The sequence below is a fragment of the Lolium perenne genome, chromosome 2 (assembly GCF_019359855.2).
Source record: "Lolium perenne isolate Kyuss_39 chromosome 2, Kyuss_2.0, whole genome shotgun sequence".
Taxonomy (NCBI): Eukaryota; Viridiplantae; Streptophyta; class Magnoliopsida; order Poales; family Poaceae; genus Lolium; species Lolium perenne.
In genome coordinates this window covers 263,387,544-263,398,725 of record NC_067245.2, presented here as the reverse complement: position 1 = coordinate 263,398,725, position 11,182 = coordinate 263,387,544, and the positions used below count along the sequence as shown (strand labels likewise).

Genomic DNA, 11,182 nt, shown 5'->3' with positions numbered 1-11,182 from the left:
CACCAAGTATGTGGGACCTGCAACATGATAGATGGTGCAGCTTCCGCAAGCAGCTTGGGATAGAGCTGCAAAAGCTATCGATGGCACGGAGCCAACGACTACGACTGCCACAGCCGAAGAGTTGCAAGCATACCAATATAAACTCGCCTGTGCTGGTCGAGAACTCGAAAAACAGAGAGCCGAGCTTGATAGGAGAAGTGCTGCAGCTTCCGCGTCAAGCATGCGAAGGGATGCGGACATCCCTGTTGCGAGCTGCTCTGTGACTGTCTCCTCCTGAAGCACCTGATTGTTGACTTAGCTCAGCTCTTCGCCTGCTTGAAGCGGAAGCTGCAACCCTTCTCCTATCAAGCTCGGCTCTCTGTTTTTCGAGTTCTCAACCAGCACGGGCGAGTTTATATTGTTATGCTTGCAACTCTTCAGCTGTGGCAGTCGTAGTCATTGGCTCCGTGCCATCGATAGCTTTTGCAGCTCTATCCCAAGATTTTTGCGGAAGCTGCACCATCTGTCGTGTTGCAGGTCCCACATACTTGGTGCCTAAACCTCGTGTAAGATCAGCGGGATCGATGTATGGATTACCCACATCATCGAAAGTCTCTGATGTCTCCTGCTGTGGGCGACTTGTTTCTCCAATTACATAGACTTGGTGATTTTTTAGATTATGGCTTTTGTCGAGGTTGGTGACACCATCGTATAGATCGGCGAAGACCTCCCGAACAGAAGTAGACTTGTCGATGAAATCGAAGATGTCGATGCTATCTGAATCGCTGCTTATATTGGAGTCTGCAGACGACTCGAAGGATATGTTGCCGAAGAGTTTGACGAGTTGTTCGCTTGTCGCAGTCTTGACGAAGCGTGGCGGTGAGATCTCCTCGGCACCTGACTCGAACGATGACGATGAATCCGAAAGATCGGAGTCAACCGCCGGTGATCTCGATGAAACCGGAACCTCGAGACGATGTGATCCCTCTTTTCCGACGCGGAAGTAGAACCTCCCGAACATCATCTTCATAGGCTCCTCCAGATATGCATATGCATCCAAAAGGGAGGGCGGGTGAGGAACAAAATTGACTAGACCAGTTTCGATATGTTTACCTCTGTCCATCGCGTTGCTTGCCACCGAAGATGTTGACGATGTTGAACGTGCCATCGAGATCAGATCCTTGACGCCTCTAATCCCCACGGACGGCACCAATTGACAAGGTATCGACTTGTCAATGCCTACAAATTGTAGACTAGGGTTTTCGTAAAGAGTAGAGGGCAAGTAGATCTCGAAGGTTCAGCCGGAAAAGTACCCGACTGCTAGAAAACTAGGGTTGTGTTGACAATGAAATCGATGCTTTCTTCGTCCCTCGACTCCCCCTTATATAGGAAGCGGAGCCGAGGGTTTCGTATTACACAAGGTTACAAATTCCGGGAGACTCTTTGAGTTCAACCCGTAAAGTTACAAGCCATTGTTTCTATTACAACTCTATCTTTCCAAACTATCTCTTAATTAGGCTTCCAGGCTTCATAAACTTCAGGTCGTGGGTCTTCAGTAAACCACGGGTACCATCTTTGGCAGGTCCATTGGGGATGCCTGTGTCACAAGGCAACTAGGAGGTCACCTCCAAGAATAACAAGCTCACGATCTCTCACTCAAACAAATCGTAATGGAGAGCTCAACACTATTCAAGGATGCAAAGCAAGAACACAAAGAAAAGTGCTCAAATTCTTCATTCTCAAATACCACCAAAGCAATAAATGCTATGAAGAAACTAGAGAGAAAGAACAATGGTGGAGGTCAACCAATGACTCTAGGATCTAGATCCAATGGGTTTCCCTCACTTGGAGGAGAAATGGATTAGTGAGGATTGTATATCTAGATCTCCTCTTACAAATCCCTCAAAAAGATGCAAAAAACATAGGAGTGAAGGGAGAGAAGAAAGCTCAAGAGGTTCAACAATGGTGGTAAGAAACGTGGTCAAGAACCCTAACTGAACAATGGGGAAGAAGTTCCTTTTTATAGAAAAATCAAATATGACCGTTTGAGCAGAAACGTGCAATCCAGTCAAGATTCACGAACGGTCCGGTCCGCCGGGCTTAACGCCCGAATGCATCACGCATAGACTAACGGTGTCGGTTTCCCCAATGAAACCTTCGACGATCTGGGCTAAATATGGGATATGCGCTGATCTTTCTGGTAGACTGCGAGCCGGAGCCTCAGTACACCATTTTAGTGCATGTCAGTGGCCCACAGACATTTCAGTGGTGACCCCAGCGGGGCCTGTTTTTCAAACAGAAAACAGGGCGCTTACGAAAACGATGATAATTTGGGTCCAAAATCTGATTTTAATAAACTTGGGCTTTTTCGAAAGCTAAGGAAAAGATCTATCTAATAGAGACTATAAAACCAAGAAATATCAAGACGAAAAATACCAAATAGATAGAGGTATGAAACCTTCTTAAACGAAGAACCTATAAAACCTCCAAACTCGAAAACGCAATAGAAGATGCATATAAATTTTGATTTTGATAAATTTGGGCTTATTGAAGAGCTAGAAACAAGCTCATGATCCTCACACAGAGAAACACCAAGAAGAAACAAGAATGATAGGATGTAATGTATGCAAAATATTGAGGTACCTAAGACAATGTGATCAAGTTACCAAACCAAAAGCCCTCTTGATAGTGCAACTATATATCCTATTACCTGGTCTCCCAAAAATCATGTTGACATTGGTAAAAGGAAAATCTAGCAAGACCTTTACATTTTCCTTGCGCATCCCTCTTGATCTTTATGACAACACTTCAACCTTGAAGCTTCATTCAAGCCAGAATGCTTCACTTGATCATCGTTGCTTTGTGAAGACTCATAATTTGCTCCCCGTACACCACAATGGGATAGCTTCATTAAGGCACAACTTCACATGTACATTATCATAAAATTGACAAAAAGCTTCAAATATATAATATTCTCAAGATGCATATCTTTAAGTTTCCCTTTATCAACCTTGATGATGATCATCACTTCATGTCATCTTATCATGGGTTGTATGAGATCTTACTTTTGATGCATGCACATGAAAAGATACCTAATTTACATAGACAACACAAAGACACATATATGATTGGTTAGTTCACAAAACATTAACTAAAGGGTTAAGGCTGTTGCATTTCCTGCGTTCTCAGCGTTTGGACGGTGCGAGTGTCGTTGTGTGGGCCGACGTCGGTGCATGGGCTACCGTTTGGGCCTAGCCCGCTGCTGCGACGCGTGTAGAGTTGGGCTCCTCTATTCTCCCATTTCTCCCCGTGAGTGCGTGCTGCCTAGGTGAATTTCTGGGAGTTTGACCGAGCGCATTCTCGATCTCTGCCGATGTTCCTGCCGGCGGCTCTGCTCTCGATTCTGACCGCTCCTTCCTCTCCGCTGGCGTATCTTTCCTGCTGCGGCGGCTCTGCTTTCGATTCTGGCCGATACTCCCTCGCCGCTGGCGGATCTTGCCTGCTGCCGTGCTCAGCTGGTTCTTGCTTCTGCGATTTTGGTTTGGAAGGGGCGTTTCTCTCGCCGGTTCACTTCCCGTGTTCGTTAATTCTTCCTGATCTTTTCCCCCTTTTTTCCCGATTGCTCTGCACTTATCTCTGTTGTCTTCTTCATCCCAGGCTATCCTCCGGCCTAGGGTTCTCGACCACAGACCCCGGCAGCTCTCCCGCACGCTGGATCGGTCGCACAAACCCTCCTTCCCACTCGCATCTCTAGGTCGTCGGCTGTTTGATAACGCTGCAGTCACGTGATCCCATCGTCTTCTCCATCTTTGTCGGGTCAACGCCGCCGCGAACAGGTCACGGGGTCCGTGGACGCCCGCCGCCGCGAGACAAGGGCAAGAACGACCATCTTGGCCTCGCGGTGGGGGGCGGCGGCGAGAACCTGCTGACTGGAGGGTGGCGGCCAGCGGAGTGGACAGCACCCGTTGGGTGGTCTGCATCCTCTGTTTATTGGATGCTGCTGGACCTCGGGTTGGTGACGATGCACTCCAGGATCCTTGCTGCGCTTCACATGGTGAGTACGCCTGCTTGCCTGTGCGAATCCAGCTGTTAGCCAAATTGGCGAGGAACTGAAGGATGTGTTGTGTTGGGTGACTTAGGAAGCTGAAAACTTATTAAAAATTTCCGGATAGATCAAGAATCTCATAGTAATGCATCCTTAACTGCTCATCCATGGATTTCTGATAAGATCCTACATCTAGATAGATAGCTACTCAATTTGTGCAGCTGCGGTTTGCTCTAATTGCGGCGAAGGTTTGTCTTCCCTATTTTTCTTCCATTTTCACATCCTGATTTTTGTTCAAATATCGCTTGTTACTGCTATCTACGACCTGTTAGTTCTAATTTTGTACAATCAAATTGCTATCTGTTGATCATTTATATTTCAAATTTCTTTTGGTTTATAACATTCTTTTGACCTCACAATTGGAGATTTTCTTTGTGATTTGGTTTACTTCGTGCTGCTAATTATTCGTTTGTATGAGTTGATATTTTTTGAAAAATGAAATCATCCTCTTAAATGTAATGCACAATGAGTACAGTGGAACCCGTAGAGCATGAGGTTCATTTTTACATGATACAGTCCCGTACATGAGTTATTACTCCAAGCAGCATGTGGGATTAGCTTGAAGTGAAGATAGTCCAAGAACTGCATGACGTTGATCATCATTAGGTTTTATGTCATCTTATTGGTATTGCCATTTTCCATATGATCTTTGATTCTATCGTCTGCTATATTACGTTTTTCAATAACAACTGCAATATTATGTAACTAAATGTTCTAATTAATAGAATTGGTGGTCTTCAGTAGCAAGAAACTGGATTTCCCATCTGATATACGAGCAAAATTACTCCTGAATTGGTCACCATTTTTTAGAATTTAACTCACTGCTGTACAGGTGTTATGGAGAATGCTCCTACAATCAATAATGTTATTGTTCTGTAGTAGCGAGGAACTAAATTTGCTTATCTGATTTACGAGGTCAGTTACTCCTGAATTGATCACCATTTTTTTAGGATTTAACTCAATGTTGTAGTGGTTGTAGTGATGCAGTAGGACCCATGCAATTCACGATACATGCTACATGAGTAGAATTCAGCAGAGAATGGTTTGTTTTCATGGTTCCCATTTTTGTATCTCGATAAATATGTGGGTCGGAAATGCAGTGGAACTCCTGAAGATGAACAAAATTTTAAAGGAATTAAGAGCCTTACTCATTGTGCATTACATTTGTCTACATACTTTATTCTCCATCAATCTTCCATCAGATTATTTAGATTTTAGGTATGTTCTCAACTTATTGGGGAGATGCAAGGTAACATGGGAACGCTAAAGCTAAGGTTCTACATAACTCGAATAAATTGCCGGTTCAACACCATGTGCTCTCTGTAGCAATATGATATATGTTCTTTTGCAGTTACTATTTGATAACATCACCGCGCTTGATATTCTGTCAGCATCCTATGCATGTGTTTATTCAGTTATTACAGCAAGAGCAATATAGGCTTGAAAGAATGGTATTTATATATTAGTCAACATTTAAATTATTATGCCAGCTTTAACCTTTGTTTATGGACTTTTCACCATCCGAGATTTTCTTATCTAAGTCCAACTATCTCAAATCTTTCAAAACTCTAAATAACAAAAGGAAACATGTATGTCTTTTCCTAAGTAGGATTTTAATGTCCAATGAGATGAGTTCATGTTTTCAAGTGTTTTAAAAATCTGGCGTAGGTGCCTTGGAAGTATCAAGTAGTATGTCCTGAATTCGACCATTGGCATCCGTCTGTCGATGTATGATTTGGTGTTTAAATCTATAAAAAATGAACTATGAAATAATCTGATTCTATATGTTTCAGAGGTATTCTACATGCAGTTTATTTTAGCGGTCCGCTCCGTAGCCTGTAGGCTTGTGTCCCCGATGATGTATTCAGGGGCTCATGTGAGCGCCTTTGGCGACAGCCGACAGGGTCTGAGTTTTACTTGGATGGCATCAGACTCTGGCTTAGCTTGTCAGACCGGTCTTTGTGGTTGTTTGATCGTAGGTGTGTGTAGGGATTTTGTTTTGTCGTCCATGCCTAGAGGCTTGGGGTTCACGTGGTCGTTGATGGTAGTAAGTGCCGGAGCTTGGGCTGAAAGAATGATTGGGGGGGGGGGGGGGGGGGGCAAAAAGAAATTTTGCAAGGCCTCCCTTCGTTAGAAGCCCATGGGCTGGGGGGGCGATGGCCCTCCCTGACTTTGCCATAGCTCCGCAAGTGATGGTAGTGGTTTCAAGGTTGCCAGTGGTGTGGGTCAGTGTGTTCTTTTCCATCATATGGTCTGTCATTCATTAGTTTGTCTTTTGATCTCAGGTTTTTTTACACTACTTTGTTGCCAATCCTATTTGTGTTCTGTTGTGGTATATTGGGTGTTTTTAGTCACCTAGCAAGATAACGAAAGGAAGTGGCTACCGACGCAGTTGATCAGTTAAGATCATGCACTCACCTCTTCAGATCATGTCTTCTCTTTTATTTGTGTTCCTGCTCTATGCATGATCTGAGATAATGGTATATGCAAGTTAGATGAGAAACAACATTTTGGTAGTATCTTTGTTGGGGCATTATTAGATTAATGCAAAGGTATATGACCAGCTTCATATGGATTTCAGAATTTCGTACATGCTAAAAGAATATAAATTTCTCTGTTCATTGTTGTTGCCTCAGCCAGCAACATGGGCTAAGTAGGATGTTATTTATGTAGGATTAAGTGATTCTTCAAACAGATCATGGTTTGAAACTTTTATTTTTTTCAAATCTATCTTTGGAACTTATTGACTCATAACAATCTGCAACTGATGCTCTAATATATCCCAATTATTTTGGAAGAAGCAGAGGATAAAAGAGAAAGCAATACATCTGGAAGCTCCTGGCCGCCCGCCACAGAAAAGTGCCTTTGGAGAAAGCCCCGGCTGCCATTGCCCATGTCTCAGCAGCAAAAGATAAAACGAAAGTAGACTGCGTGAGACCAGAGCTGGCATACCTGAAGGTAAACGTTGATGCTATCTGTAGGAAGGATTGCCAGACAGCATGGGGGTCAGTTATTAGAGACCATCATGGCCTGATTGTGTTTTCAGCCTGGAACTTCATACCGCACTGTCAATCTGTAGCTGTTGGAGAAGCTATTGCATGCCTGGAGGTACCCAAGATGGTGCTAGCAATTTCCTCAAACAATCTGCTGATCCTAGAAATTTAATGTCTCAGTTATGGAGCCTTTTCAAGACCAGAGCATTGACAAGTCTGAAGCTGGGCTGAATGCAAAAGAATTTTAAGGTTAGCAGAATTTGTAATTCAGTGGCTCATGAACTATGTCAGTTCAGGCTTAGGGACTTGTGTGGTAGTGTGATTCAAGGTGCAGTTCCGACCTGTGTGTTGAGAACGGCTCTGAAAGATTGTAAATGTGACTCTTATACTTATTTAAACCCCTTTCAATAAAAGCTCTCTCAAAAACAAAATCGGCACCATATACTTGTGGCTCCCGATGAATATGGATTTTCCAAAGTGATCGAAGAACCTTTGTCTGCCATGGTTACCAGGGAAATATACAAATGCAAGTTAACACAATAGAAGAACTAACACATGTTCAATTGGACTTCTCAATTGAGGCATGGCTACTAAACCACTGAACTGTTCTAGGGAAAATGCAGATATAGATGTATACAAATGTGTGAAGGATGCGTACTATTATCATTTTCCCCAGTTCCTTATTCTTCTAAGTTCTATGTTGGGTTGATGATCTGGCTCCTCATTCCACTCCCGATCTTGGGTAGAAGCCATCGAGGCATCTGTTGCCAGATATTGTATGCCAAAGCGTCTATCGACTGCAGCAGCATAGACCAAAGCACCCACAAAAATAATGCACGAGATACTGTATACCAGAGCGCCATGTAGGCGGCGAGGCGAAGCTCGCCTATATGTCTAGTAATTGACAAAGCTCACCATACTACAATATCACATGATCCCATTTGGTACATCCTTTATGTGTCACGTGTTGACCAACTTGAATCCAATCTTCACACTTAGTTTTAGTCAACCTTGTATCTCATCATGTTGTATCATAATATGTTGATGCATATAAAGAATTCTTCATTTGATTGGATGCTGTAAATGCTGGTCAACCATAGCTTAACTCATGAGTCTATCATGCCACCAACTTAGAGCCATATCTTAAATTCTTATTTTGAAATAAAAAATCTCAAGATCTTGATCATCCATTGCTTAATACATAAGCTAGAGCATGGCTAAATTGAGTTTCACACAAGTACTCTATCTTCACTTATTTTTCTTGATCATATCATACTCTTGTCTTCAAATCGCTGATCTTGATGCTAAGACTCAATGTATATCTTTATCTTCATGGCATTCATACTTGAATCCAACACATGATCTTCAAACAATACATATGGAATATTCCTTCATATAAATCTCAATGAAAACATTAGTTCATAAGTTTCTCACTAATTACCAAAACCACACATAGAGGCAACGTACTCTTACAACTACTTACTCGAATGATGATAAAATCTCATCCCACCACTTCAGGTAAGAGCGGGACGAGATAATTTACCCTAGATCATACATGAATCCTCCTGGTTAGCTAGAATTTTTTTGACAGCGGAGTCATCTCTATATCCCAATTGATTTTTTTTTTCGAAATGGGGAGCAAAGCTCCAGCCTCTATGTCCCATTTGACGGAGAGGAGAGAGCATGACTATATTCTCCTTCCCCCAAGATAAAATAGACTGATGAAGAAGAAGATAAGAGGCAGCTGAGCCCGACCAATCGACAAATTCAAAAACACTATCTATGACGTCCAACAAGCATTGCCCCTGAATACTGAAGCCACCTCCAATGGAAGTTGTCACCAGACTTGGAAGTTCCATGTCCTGAAACCGTGCAGGATAGTCTTGGAGCCCATCAATGTTAATATTTTCATTCTTCCACAATTCTTTCAACAGATTTAAACAACCGTTCTATACTTGTACTCGAACCCTTGCTTGGCGGTTGATTTGCTCTTGCTATCTGAGCAAATTCTTAGTGTCGGGGTTGGATGTGGAGATTCGGTCCTCCTTCCCGTCATCAAAATGAGAAGCATCTCGGGCAGACTCTGTTAGACATAGCATTTGTATAGGACTCATAGTTTGTATAGTATACGATATTGTAACCTTCCTTCTATGAATATACGTGAACGAGAGGCTCGTAGATCATCCGAGTAGATCCTCAATATCATTGTCGCTAGACTTTTTTACATGGTATTGAGAGCATGCCTCTCCGCCTCGTATACCTGATCGAAAACAACATCCCCGAACAAATACACACCCACCTCAAATCCTAAACTATGGCGTCTTCGAGCTCGGCCGTCATCAACCTCGGCTCGCCCTGTCAGACAAATTGACTCATGAGAATTATCCTCTCTGGCGATCCCAGGTGCTGTCGCCGATCCGTGGAGCTCAGCTCGTCGGTCTTCTGGATGGAACCGATGCCGCTCCCGAGAAGCTGCTGGTCATCGAACCAACGGAAGCCGGTGCCTCCAAGCCGGCCAAGACGGCGCCGAATCTGGTGTACGCAGCCTGGATATCCAGGGACCAGATCGTCCTGGCATATCTTCAATAGTCGCTCTCCAGGGAAGTCCTTCCCCATGTTCATCGGATCGAGCACTCCGCAAAACTCTGGCGTGCCATCGAACAGATGTTTCCCGCCCAAAGTGAGGCCCGGGTTTCCAACCTGCTGATCGCACTCGCCAACACCAAACGCCATCAATTCCCCACTACATCGGCTTACCTCACCAAACGTCATGTGTCAGATTTGCAACAAGGAGGGACATGCCGCCAAGCATTGCTGGTGGCATTTTGAAGATGATGATGACTCCTATGGTGACAAAGAAGGCAATGTTGCATACTATGGTGTTGAAACCAATTGGTACTCCAATACGGGTGCCACACATCACATCAGCGGTGAGCTCAACAATTTGACGGTCCGTGATGCATACAAGGGCAATGATAGGGTCAACACGGCCAATGGGAAAGGTATGAGTATTTCCCACATTGGTCGTTCCATAGTTCGTAGCCCTACTCCAAATTTTCATCTTCACAATATTCTTCATGTTCCTAAAGCATCTAGAAACTTACTTTCTATTCATCGATTCACCCCAGACAATCATGTTTATATTGAGTTTCATCTGTTCTTCTTTCTCATTAAGGATCAGGTCACCGGGAAAATAATTCATAGAGGACGATGTGTTGGCGGCCTTTACCCACTCATCTCATCCATGGCATCCACCAAATCCCTGAAGCATGCCTTTGTTGCGGCCAAGCCATCACATACATTGTGGCATAGTCGTCTTGGGCATCCCTCCATAGCAGTTGTTAGAAAAATTCTTAGAAAAAATAAATTACCTTATGTTAGAGATTCCAGCATTGGGTCTGTTTGTGATTCTTGTCAACGTGTCAAGAGTCACCAACTCCCCTATCCTACTTCCACCAGTGTATCTACAACTCCTATACAATTAGTCTTTTCTGATGTATGGGGTCCTACACCTGTGTCTGTTGGTCGTCATGAATATTATGTTAGTTTTATTGATGATTATAGCAAGTTCACTTGGATATATTTTCTTAAGAGAAAATCTGATGTTCTTGTTGCATTCAAAAAAATTCAAAACCTTGTTGAAAGGAAGTTTGATAGGAAAATTCTTACGGTTCAATCTGATTGGGGAGGAGAATATGTCAAACTTAACTCTCTTTTTCAGGCTCAAGGAATCTCACATCATGTCTCATGTACCCATGCTCATCAGCAGAATGGATCTACTGAGCGTAAACATCGCCACATAGTTGAAATTGGTCTTGCCCTTCTCGCTAATGCCTCCATGCCACTAAAATTTTGGAATGAAGCTTTTCTGATGACGACATACCTCATAAATATGCTTCCTAGTCGTGTCATCAACGATGACACTCATGTGCATCAGCTTCTTGGTACACGCCCAGACTATTCCTCACTTCACGTTTTTGGCTGTGCTTGTTGGCCTAATTTACGCCCCTACAATAAACGTAAGCTAGCCTTCCGGTCTACGCAATGTGTCTGTTTAGGCTATAGGCCCGTCACAAAGGGGTCAAATGTCTTGAGGTGTCTACTG

The 11,182-nt window shown here is 43.4% G+C and overlaps 1 long non-coding RNA gene across 13 annotated transcripts; it reads left to right on the top strand.

Annotated features, from left to right (window-relative positions):
- Nucleotides 1-3,225: 3,225 nt before the first annotated feature.
- Nucleotides 3,226-7,508, top strand: LOC127335826 (uncharacterized). Of its 13 annotated transcripts, XR_011752571.1 has the most exons (4): nt 3,289-4,033; nt 4,601-4,690; nt 4,917-4,999; nt 6,370-7,508. It is a non-coding gene; the product is annotated as an uncharacterized lncRNA (long non-coding RNA). The 13 variants fall into 13 exon arrangements; XR_011752572.1 differs by having other exon boundaries at nt 3,287-3,557; nt 3,637-4,999; XR_011752568.1 differs by having other exon boundaries at nt 3,287-4,033; nt 4,119-4,999.
- Nucleotides 7,509-11,182: the final 3,674 nt, after the last annotated feature.